A 12,145-nucleotide genomic window follows, 5' to 3' on the forward strand; every position below is an offset into this window, starting at 1 on the left:
ACTCAGAAAATTGCTGCTATTGCACCAGGGGAAATAAGTCCTGGAAAAATATGATTTTCTTTGAATTAATATGAGGGCTATCGCAGATCAGATGAAAAAATTCTTCCTTCAGTCATACATTATTGCCTCCATTGTCTTAAGGACCATGTATATTCCATGTTCTACACAGTCAGACCCATTAGTATGTACAAGAGAAAATTTAGATTTCATCTAAAGTGCTGTGGAATGATGATTTAAATCCCAGTTACTAATGATTTCTCATTTTAAAATCTCCAATTCAAATATTTCTGGGTGTCCTATTGAAAGTTACTCCAATCATTACAAAGATACTTCCATTAGTCACATTCATTTGTAAAAGATAGCTCTCACTGCCCAAAAACAGATATTAAAATATTGTTCCACAGTCAGGCATGCAGGTGTCTAAGGAATTAAGTACATTATATGTGCTATGTACCCCATACATTGTTGCTGCCTAATATAAAGTGATGTGTCAGAACCATTAGCACTGAGGCTTGTAATATGATAGTCATGAAAGCATCTTTGGCCAGTGTAATTGGCAGGGTTGTGTTCATGTTCTTAAAATCACTGCATAAGAGTTCTGTCTACTCCACAGTTACATGGGGATGGTCATATTTAAAGTGTTAAGGAGCTTGAAAGAACAATCATTAAATGTCTCTAACTATGTCAACTAAGTGAAATTATTAATACATGAAGCCGGAAACATCACTGCTAGAACTGAAATGTAGTTGTGAGATTGAGAAAGGAGCAGATAGTAACGAATTCCACCATGAATAAGGCCCATTACTATGTTTTTGCCATGCACATGATATTATTTACAGCAGTGTAAAAGCTAGTACTGTTGAAAACTGTAGCTTGTGGAATAATAATATCTTATTCTGTATGACCAGACTTGCTGGATGTTATTTAAAATTTTACTTAGAAAGCAAGGATAGTATACAGTTTGGAGGATATTCTCAGATGCATCACTACTGGCTCTCTCAAGGCTGAAAATAAACTTACTTGAACTTTCCTTAATACAGAATGTGTAGCCACCAACAGCAGGAAGCAGATTACCAGAATGAACTGATAACTTCTGGATCAACAATGGAAGTTGCTAATGTATTTTACAGATCCCAGAATCAAACTGAAAAAAATGTTATCTCTCCACACCAATGTCTTCCCTCAAACACTAGTGATAATAACACTTGGGTAATTACTGGCACAAACGGGGACTCATGGTGAAGGGGGGGGGGTTTAAAGTAGAGACATTCCACAAATCAGTAAATTGTCTCATAACACGTTAAACTGAAAATGATAAGAGCCACAACATGCAAAATGGAGTGTTTTATTGGCAAAAGTAGAATAGCTAGTTTCATTATTGGTGGAATATATGTCCAAAATACCCTTCTCAGAGACTGCTCTATGGTGGCAGAAGACTGGATTTGTAACTGGCAATGACAACAACAATTGGATACTGTTCAACCATTATGTGGGTTATATTCCTTAAGCTAGTCAGGAAACTGAATGCTTCCCACATAGGGTTTGAGCAAAAATATGGAAACACCATGAGAAATGCACACTTGAACATAGATGCAGATGACAGCCAAGCACTGTTGTATTTGATCATGAACAGCACCTGTGCAATGTCTTCAGTATGTAGCAAATGTCAGTCATGGTCAGAACAGTGTTCAGTGTAATTGTGAGTGTTGAAGATAAGTGACTTGAAATGTGGACAAATTGTTGGTGCTCGAATGCTGGGTGCTTCTGTAACAAAGTTATCAAAGTGTTTGGTGTATTGCAAAGCACCTTGTTGAAGATATATGCTGCATATAACGAAAGTGGAGGACTATCATCTGATAATTCACAACATGGAGAAATGTGTGTCTCAAGTGATTGTGGCAAATCATCATTGAAGAAGATTGTGACAAAAGTTGAGAGGATGACAGCTGCCAACATTACTGCAGAATGTAATATTGCATTCACAAATCCTGTCAGCACCAAAACAATATGAAGGGAGCAACATAAGCTAGGAATTCCAGAGTGAGCTGTAATTCCAAAACCACACATCAGCATTGTAAATGTCCACAAATGGAAAACATGATACCTGAGTCATAAAACTTTGCCTATGCAATGATGGAAAAAGTTATTTGGTCAGATGGATCTTGATTCACCCTGTCTCCAGCTTCTAGCTGAATTTACATCCAAAGAGTAAAACATGTCATGGGACTCTTTCATGATTTGGACAGACATATTGTGGTATCTCATGGACCCCATGACTATTCTCCAAGGTCACACTATTGCCAAGAATTATGTGACCATTTTGGCTGATCAGGTCCATCCCCTGGTACGATGTTTGTTCCCCCATGGTGATGTTGTGTTCCAATATGAAAAGAAAAACATTTTCGTGCCTATTGGACTGGTTTTGTGACCACAAGGATGAATTATTGCCCCGCCCCTGGCCGCCACGGTTACCAGGACTCAATATTATTAAGTCTTTGTGGTCTACTTCCGAGAGAAGGGTGCACAATTTCTATCCTGCACTTGTCACTATTGTGTAGGAAGAATGGTATACAATTCTCCACACAGAAAAAATGGATGAAGGGGATGCATTGTAAGGTCAGCAAGTGCTTTTTGAGCTACAGATAGGTGAAGTGTATGCAGGGCAAAGGTGTACACATTCTGCTTTTAAGCTGTCTATGCTTGCCTGTTAGCCAGGCCACACATTATTAGCAGAATGGGCACACTGCTTTACTCCCATCTAAGCCAAGTTATGCCCAAGCAGGCTACAGGCATCTTGCTTGCATGCCTGTCTTCCCACTGAGCTACACTATGAAGCAGTGTTATCCATACAGTTTGCAAGTTAATGAAAAGACTTGACTATCACAAGATGTGGCTCAGTGAAATATATATTCATATTGGGTCATTGTAGGCCAGAAAATGGTAGATTTTATTTGTCTTTTATTTTACATTTTTTGGCATATTTTGGGTTTATTTATTTATTTTGGTATGAAGAGTTTTCTTTTCACACTCTTTTGACTAATACTAGCTATTCTCAGTTTGAAACATAATAGGGTCACCTCTAACCATCTCAGAAAGTCAAGATTCTTTGCACCTAAGAACCTCAGGACGTCTATTTACTGCAATACAAATGAAACTAAGACTTCGGAAGTCTAGTTTCTGTAACCTTAGTGTGATATAGCCAAATATGGCCCCAGTTACACCAACGTTAATTATTTTTCCCATGACGTGTATTGTGGGTTTGCTGAATTGATTCTAAATGGCCAAAATATTTCATTCTAAACTCCCCAAATGCATTTTAATAAAGATGAAGTTTGTTTTTCATATTATATTAATCTAAAATGTACACGTCTGGAAGAAGAAGCTATACTTTCAAACTAAGCTTTCTTCATCCTAGGTGTATACCACCAGACCAAGACTTCCCAAGCGGGAAAGCGCCGGCAGACAGGCACAATGAACAAAACACACAAACACACACACAGAATTACTAGCTTTCGCAACCGATGGTTGCTTCTTCAGGAAGGAGAGGGAAAGACGAAAGGATGTGGGTTTTAAGGGAGAGGGTAAGGAGTCATTCCAATCCCGGGAGCGGAAAGACTTCCCTTAGGGGGAAAAAAAGGACAGGTGTACACTCGCGCACACACACACACACGCACCATATCCATCCGCACATACACAGACACAAGCAGACATATTTAGGCAAAGAGTAAGGGCAGAGATGTCAGTCGAGGCGGAAGTACAGAGGCAAAGAAGTTGTTGAAAGACAGGTGAGGTATGAGCGGCGGCAACTTGAAATTAGCGGAGGTTGAGGCCTGGCGGATATCGAGAAGAGAGGATATACTGAAGGGTGAGTTCCCATCTCCGGAGTTCGGATAGGTTGGTGTTGGTGGGAAGTATCCAGATAACTCGGACGGTGTAACACTGTGCCAAGATGTGCTGGCTGTGCACCAAGGCATGTTTAGCCACAGGGTGATCCTCATTACCAACAAACATTGTCTGCCTGTGTCCATTCATGCAAATGGACAGTTTGTTGCTGGTCATTCCCACATAGAAAGCGTCACAGTGCAGGCAGGTCAGTTGGTAAATCACGTGGGTGCTTTCACACGTAGCTCTCCCTTTGATCGTGTACACCTTCCGGGTTACAGGACTGGAGTAGGTGGTGGTGGGAGGGTGCATAGGACAGGTTTTACACCGGGGGCGGTTGCAAGGGTAGGAGCCAGAGGGTAGGGAAGGTGGTTTGGGGATTTCATAGGGATGAACCAAGAGGTTACGAAGGTTAGGTGGACGGCGGAAAGACACTCTTGGTGGAGTGGGGAGGATTTCATGAAGGATGGATCTCATTTCGGGGCAGGATTTTAGGAAGTCGTATCCCTGCTGTAGAGCCACATTCAAGGTCTGATCCAGTCCCGGGAAGTATTCTGTCACAAGTGGGGCACTTTTGGGGTTCTTCTGTGAGAGGTTCTGGGTTTGAGGGGATGAGGAAGTGGCTCTGGTTATCTGCTTCTGTACCAGGTCGGGAGGGTAGTTGCGGGATGCGAAAGCTGTTTTCAGGTTGTTGGTGTAATGGTCGAGGGATTCAGGACTGGAGCAGATTCGTTTGCCACGAAGGCCTAGGCTGTAGGGAAGGGACCGTTTGATATGGAATGGGTGGCAGCTGTCATAATGGAGGTACTGTTGCTTGTTGGTGGGTTTGATGTGGACGGATGTGTGTAGCTGGCCATTGGACATATATATATATATATATATATATATATATATATATATATATATATATATATATATATGTCCAAATTTATTTCCTATTCAAATTAATGTTTTCCCTAAATGTAGAGAGCCCATGTGCTGCTAAATGGTAAGCCATTAGCATGCATTTACACATACTTTTCAGTCACTAAGTTTTTGTCCTCATGCAAAATGTTTATGTAGTGAAGAAAAAGCTGGTCAAATTAACAAACATGTCATAACATACTTGAGGTTCCTGAATGATTGTTTAGTAACGTTGTACACAGTTTGCATTGCAAGACACATACCAGTTTATTTGAAGCTGCCTCATAAACACATGAAAACTTTTCCCCTGCTCAACTTGCTTTCTGTTTTGTGACCGGTATACAGTACCCACTTCTTTATTTCTTCTCAGCTTCCTATAAGTTTAGTTTGCTCATTTTGCTGCTCCCACAGTTATGATAAATGAACCACAGTGATACTATCTACACAAACATATACCTGTCTAGATGCGTTGGATTGACAGTGCTCTCTGTTGTCTGCTGCAGCAGGCTGAATGGATCCTGTGAAGTTTCCAGGCTAGTGGAAACCCAAGTTGGCCTGCTTTAACCACTGTGGTTCAGTACACATGTACTCTTTTGTCTCCGTTGTGGCAGGTTGGGCTGCTTTAATGGTTGCAGCAGAGATAGGGGCATGCAACCTAGAAGCACTGGCACTGTTTGTACATTTCTGATAGAGGGAACATTTGGCTATCCTATGAAGTACTTGAGGTGATAGATCACCTGGTTGTGATACCATAGTGAGAGAGCAATAAACTGTGGTATGCATCAGTTATGTATGTAGTTACTCAATTTTTGGTTGTCTCCCTACTGAGACTGTCCTTTCTGTGCGAAATGTAACCTCAAAAACAGGTGTGCCAAGATGCTTAAATTTCTTTTCTTCAAAATGTGGGAACAAATCTTCCTTGTAGCAAAAGTTTCTTTTCCTCCATATGCTTTCTGGGTGTATTAACATTTCACTGGAATATTGGGCTTATTACATTGCTGAAGCACTTTTTTCTTCACTTTTCTCTTTTGGTCCTTTTCTGAAGCCCATGACAGATGCGGGATTTGATTAAATTATGATGGTTTAATCTCTCAGAGTTCAGTGTTTGTTGACTATTCAGAGACATCACTTAGGATTGGTATCAAATAGTATGATAGTTTTCATCCGTATATTTTTCTTTTTTCGGACCATTCAGATTTTTATTGTAGAATTTCTCTTTGGTGATGTCATTCCTAAAAGTACACTCATACTCAGTATTTGTTACTTTTATGGCAGCCTCCTGGTACGCTCATCTGTCTTGATAAGTTGTTTCTAGTTGCCCTAGTTGACATTTCAGCTGGTTCATAGGTTTCATGGGTGATGTACTTATGGAAATGCAGTGGCAACTTTGTGTGCTTCCTGCTTGCACCACTTCCTTCTGTGTGTGAAGGTACTGAGCTCAGCTACTTTAATTTTACCTTCACACCATCCCTCTGCCTGTGCCCTCTCCCATTAGGAGTAAAACAGAAAACATTGTTAGCTGTTGTACATTTATGCTTTTGTAGCTTCATTAAATAATATATACTTTGTAAGTTGCACTATTTACACAGGAGAAAGCAACTCTAAACTGTCTAAAAGACAAGACAATTAACACAATGCTCCTTTCTCATGAAATTGTTTATAAAGAGTTTTACCTTAAATTACAACCTGGTGTTTCCTAACTGCACAGCTATATCTTAATGTATATGAGTACTGATTTAGTATTTGCTGAAAATAGAGACATGATAAATGTGAATACAAAAGCTGCCTCCTACTGAAGCTTACAATTAAACTGGTACATAACATTTTTCACACCTTCTCCCTAGAACCATTTATTCCCAAATATATTTACACACCAGAATCACTTTTGCTATAATTGAGACTGTTGTGCTGCTGTGGAATAATGAGATAGTCCTCGCTTGTTATTCAAAAAGCATTTCGATTGATATTAAAACAGCTACAAATGTGAATAGGGGAAACAGTTGTACCTCGAGGATAGTGTACCTAGAAACACATGATGTTTCCTGGTTGATGTTCCAATCTAGTGACTAAAATTAGAATCACATAAAGGAACACAGACTAGAAACCACCACAAACAGTTTCCAGCATTTTCCCCAGTTTTTTTCATTGTGAGAAATGGGGTTGTGCTTAGTTGCAGCATTTGTAAATATGAAAAGTTCTACATATTTGTGTGTAGTATAATATATTAAAACTATCTGGAGGATAACTCTAATTCTTCAGTTACAGAGTTTATGGTAAGTAAAATTCAGTACATTTTTTTAAAAAAAATAGTTATGTGATGTGTGAATGATTAAGCCATACTTTGTCGTTCATGCGCCATCTGGTAGAAGAAGGTGTTCTGTAATGGTATACATGATATCTGGAAATGAACCAAGCTCCTTTAGTGTCCTAACAGTTTTCCCTGTCTTTGAAATGGAAGTTTGTGTTGGTTTCCAATATCTTCTATTTCAAAATAATTTTAACTTGTAACTGGTTCCACTTAATTTGATTTCACTTAGTAATTATAAGTGTGTAGTAGAGTAATAAGCCAAAGGCTTTGCTGCCATGGTAATACCGATTCCTGTCAGATCACAGAAGTTAAGCACTGTCAGACTTAGCTATCACTTGGATGGGTGACCTTCCAGTCTGTCGGGTGCTGTTGGCAAGCAGGGTGTGTTCAACCTTTGTGAGGCAAACTGGAGAGCTCTTTGACTGAGAAGTAGCAGCTCCAGTTACACTGAGGGTGACACGACAGTCGGTCAGTATCATTAGGGTCTTCTGAGACATGTTCAGATGGAGTTTAGTTTTAGTTTAGTAGATTAATAACATAACACATAGACTATTAAATACAATACTGACAAGATTTTCTCAATTGTAGCACTTGTAAATTTGAAAAGAATATTTCTTGTTCCTAGGTACATGACTATGTTGTACCTTGGAACAGTTTTTCATATTTGGAAAAACCTAACTTTTCCAGAGTAGTAGTTTTTTTTATTTTTTTATTTCAGGAAAAGACTGTAGCACACATAATGTAGTAACCTGTGTGTTACTGCACCTTTGCCACTACTACCATAGTGTGCATCATGCAGTTTGAGTAGTGCACTGTTTGGTTATTCCAGGCCTGCATCAGAGGTTGCCAATCGTGATCTCGCACCTCAGTTGCCTGCAGCCAAGAGACAGTGGCCCATGGCAGGCAAATGCTCTTTATATCACCATGCATCAGATCCGATTGACAGTCTGTACTCATCATCAGTCTGCACACATCAACGCGTCTGTACTTGTCATTAGTCTTGTTCATGTCACTAAACCGTATTGTACTACTTTCTATGTTTATGCTGTCACACCTTGATCTAATAAATAATTATTGGTTACTCATGACCACATCTTTTAATGGCTCCTGTACCACAACATAAGTGGTGATGAGTCAAACTTTTGTGTGCTCCAGTACGAAACTTTCATGTGCTCCACTATGGAGCTTCTGTCTTCTTCTACAGCAACAGCAACTTCTTACAGCCACCTTCAATCACTTCATGGCTGCATTAACAGTAGAGGCTCCACCATCTCTCGGTGTACCATCACAGTGTTCATCAATCCGTTGATTCTCATCCAGTCTGGAAAACTTCTGACACACGGCTCCACCTCGACTTCATGGCTTTTCAGGTTTGCCGAGCTTCTACCATAGGCTCCACCAACAGTTAATCACCTTTCAGGTAAGGGATACAAACAATGTTACTGCTTTGATTTTGTTATGGTCTCCTTTTCAGGAACAGCCTCCCTCTTTTTCATTGTTCTGCTCATTGGCCTCCTTTTCTGAAACTGCCTCCATTCCTTCACTGTAGTTGGTCCCCTTTTCAGGACCCAGCCTCTCCCTAACAGTCTGTTGGTCCCCTTTTCAGGGCCCAACCTTCCTTTCCAGGACTGGTTCATCACTTGCACACCCATGTCTTTCCAATTATGGTGACTTTTTCCTAAGGCACACTTTCCTACATGTGTCTCAGTCTCGTTTTCTTTCTCACATCCTGCCACAACCTCTGCATTCTCCATGGGTTGGGATGCAATTTCCACCTAGCACCCAGTGAAGTCATTCATCAGTGCACCATTTCTTGTGGGGATCCATCCTCATACACTGTTTTCCCTGCTATGATCAAATCAAAGGGTGGCAAAGGGGGTGGGGTGGGGGGGGGGGGGTGGGATGGTGCCACTGGTGCTTGTGGGACATGTTGGCACATAGCAACAAGTCCTCTGGGTCACAAGGAAGCCACTGCAGTCCCAACCAGCAAACCTTGTCTCAACAGATGACTCCATTGGCAACAATGAGGGTACAGTGCGGAACTTTCGTTTTGCCCCTCTTACTTTTGTACAACATGAGGGAGCTGCATGTGGGCACTGGAGCAGTTATGTCACTCTTTAACTTCCAAACCCATGCATGGCTGGGCTTCCACCAATTGGCTCCCATCAAACTCCGTCTGATAAGCTACAATACACAGCAATTTCCTGTTCTTGGTCATGGCCTGCTGCAGTCTACATTCAGTACCATACACTCCTTTTTCTCCCTTGGACAGCACTCAAGCTAGCTCAGGACAGAATCCTTATTGCCTTTGCTGAACTTTCTTTGACACTTTTTAGTTGATGGTCATTGATGCCTTTCCCGCATTTCCATCTGTTTTTCATCGATTATCTACCACAGCAGACACGACTGTCTCACCACTGTCATACATTTTTTCTGACAATGATCTTCCTTGTACAGTTGGTTTTTTGCTCATCTCTTTTTATAATACCTGCTTCTGCAATGGCATCCACCGGCATTGCAGTCTGCTTTGGTAGCACACCACCCTGGCTGTGCCCACCCACCTTCGCACCATGTGACCGCCCCCATGTGGATGATGCAGTTAATCCACTTCATACCACCTCCACTGATGCGGGCACCTCCTACCTGGTCACAGGCACCTCCTATCCAGACACAGATGCCTCCTGCACCTATGCGAGTTCCTCCATCACTGACTTGGATGCCTCCAACTGAGGTTCAGGCACCTCTGTCGACACCTCCAGGTGCCTCCAGCACCAATATGGGCTCTTCCTACCCTGCTGCAAGTGCCTCCTGTACCAATGCAGGGACCTCTCACATTGGTGTGGGCACCTCCTGCACTGGTGCAGGTGCCTCCAACAGTGATGCAGGCACCTCCTGCTGTTCCTACTGATGCTGCCTACCCTCCCCCCAGAAACCACGGCTCCTCAGTTTACAGCACCTATCAATGACTCAAATGTCAGCCAGTCCCTGTCTCCAGGGTGCCAGGACCATCTGCTGCCCTTTCCTGGAGGTAGAGGAAGGGGCAAGACCATGTTCCCTCCATTGCCATCCCTGCTCACAGGCCTGTGCAGACTTGGAACTGTGCATGCCCAGGACAATTGCTTCTGACACTAAGGGTGCGTCACCCTCCAGCATGTCACAGAGGAATGGTCATCTGGCCGCTCTTCCCTTCAAGGAAGGTGGGGTGTAGTAACCAGTATGTTACTACACCTTTTTTGCCCCTACCATAGCGCGCATCACGCTGTTTGGTTAGTGCACCATTTGGCTGCTCCAGGCCCCCACCAGATGTCATCGATCACGGCCCAGCCCATCAATTGCCTGCAGTCAAAAGCCAGTAGCCCCTGGCAGGAAAATGCTCTTTACGTTGCCATGCCACAATTCCAGTTGACAGTCTGTACTCTTCCTTAGTCTGCACACAACAACAAATCTGTACACATTACAAGTCATGTACATGTCACTAAACTGTATTGCATCACCTATGTTTATGCTGACACACCATGACCTAATAAATAGTTGTTGGTTCCTAACGACCATGACTTTTATCATGTCCTGCACAACACGTAATGTGAATGTTATTATTTCAAAATGGAATAAGAAAATATTTTCAACTTCTATAACAGGGCTGGCTGGAGGTGAAAGTCTGCAAAGTGTTCCAATGTGCAAGACTGTCACCTATACGCCTGACTGACTGATTGACTAAATAACGCTGGAATGCAACTGAAATATGCTCAAATACTGCTCTTTGACTGATATAGATATAAGGGAATGCCTGATAGATTGTTAGCTGCCACTGTCAATAACCCACGCTCATAATGCTACCTTCAAGCCTGCTGCTGTTGCATCTAAATATATCAGTACTAAACTAATTGCCTTAACTAAATCTACACATAGCTTAGTCTCACTTCTGCTCTTGCCATGACTCAGTTCTACACACTCATACATGCGAGTACAAATACAAAACCACAATAACATGTATACAACTATTTAGATGTATAGGTTACTTCAGCATTTTGACTGAATGATGATGCCTCAGTGTAACTAAAGTGAATTTACTTGTCTCAGATTAAGAATGTGTAGCGTTTTATCTTATATTATGCCTCAGTTATGACCTGTATTGATGTACACCACATACTATCTGATCACTCTGCAGCACTGGCCCCATACTTAGCTTGCATTTATCGTGAATCACTCACCTGGCGCAAAGTCCCAAGTGACTGGAAAAATGTGTAGGTGACTCCTATATATAAGAAGGGTAAAAGAAGGGAGCCACAAAATTGCTGACCAATATCTTTAAAATTGGCTTGCTGCAGAATCCTTTAAAGTATTCTCAGTTCAAATATAATAAATTTCCTTGAGAGGGAAATGCCTCTGTCCACATATCAGTACAGTTTTAGAAAGCATCACTTGTGTGAAACTGAGCCTGCCTTTTTTGACATAATGTACTGCGAACCACAGATGAAGCGCAACAGACAGATTTCATATTCCTAGATTTCCATAAAGCATTTAACACTGTGACACACTGCCAACAGTTATCAAAGGTACAAGCATATGGAATAGTTTCTGAGATATGTGAGTGGCTCAAAGACTTCATAAGTAACAAAACCCAGTACGTTCTCCTCAATGGTGAGTGTTCATCAGTGACATGGGTATTGTCACAATGTGATAGGACTGCTGTTATTTCCCATATACATAAATGATCTGGTGGACAGGGTAAGCAGGAGTCTGCAGCTGTTTGCTGATGATGCTGTGGTGTATGGGAAGGTGTCATCTTTGAGTGACTTTAGAAGGATACAAGATCACTTAGACAAAATTTATACTTGATGTGATGAATGGCAGCTAGCTCTAAATGTAGAAAAATGTAATATAATGCAGATTAGTTGGAAAAACAAACCAATAATGTTTGAGTTCAGTATTATTAGTCTGCTGCTTGACAGAGTCAAGTCAAAAAAATATGAGGGACATTTTATAAATAATGCATAGGTTGGTATTACTGTGGATTGTTTGATGCAACAACAATGAAAATCTCATCAGTTA

The sequence above is a fragment of the Schistocerca gregaria genome, chromosome X (genome assembly GCF_023897955.1).
Source record: "Schistocerca gregaria isolate iqSchGreg1 chromosome X, iqSchGreg1.2, whole genome shotgun sequence".
NCBI classification, from domain to species: Eukaryota; Metazoa; Arthropoda; class Insecta; order Orthoptera; family Acrididae; genus Schistocerca; species Schistocerca gregaria.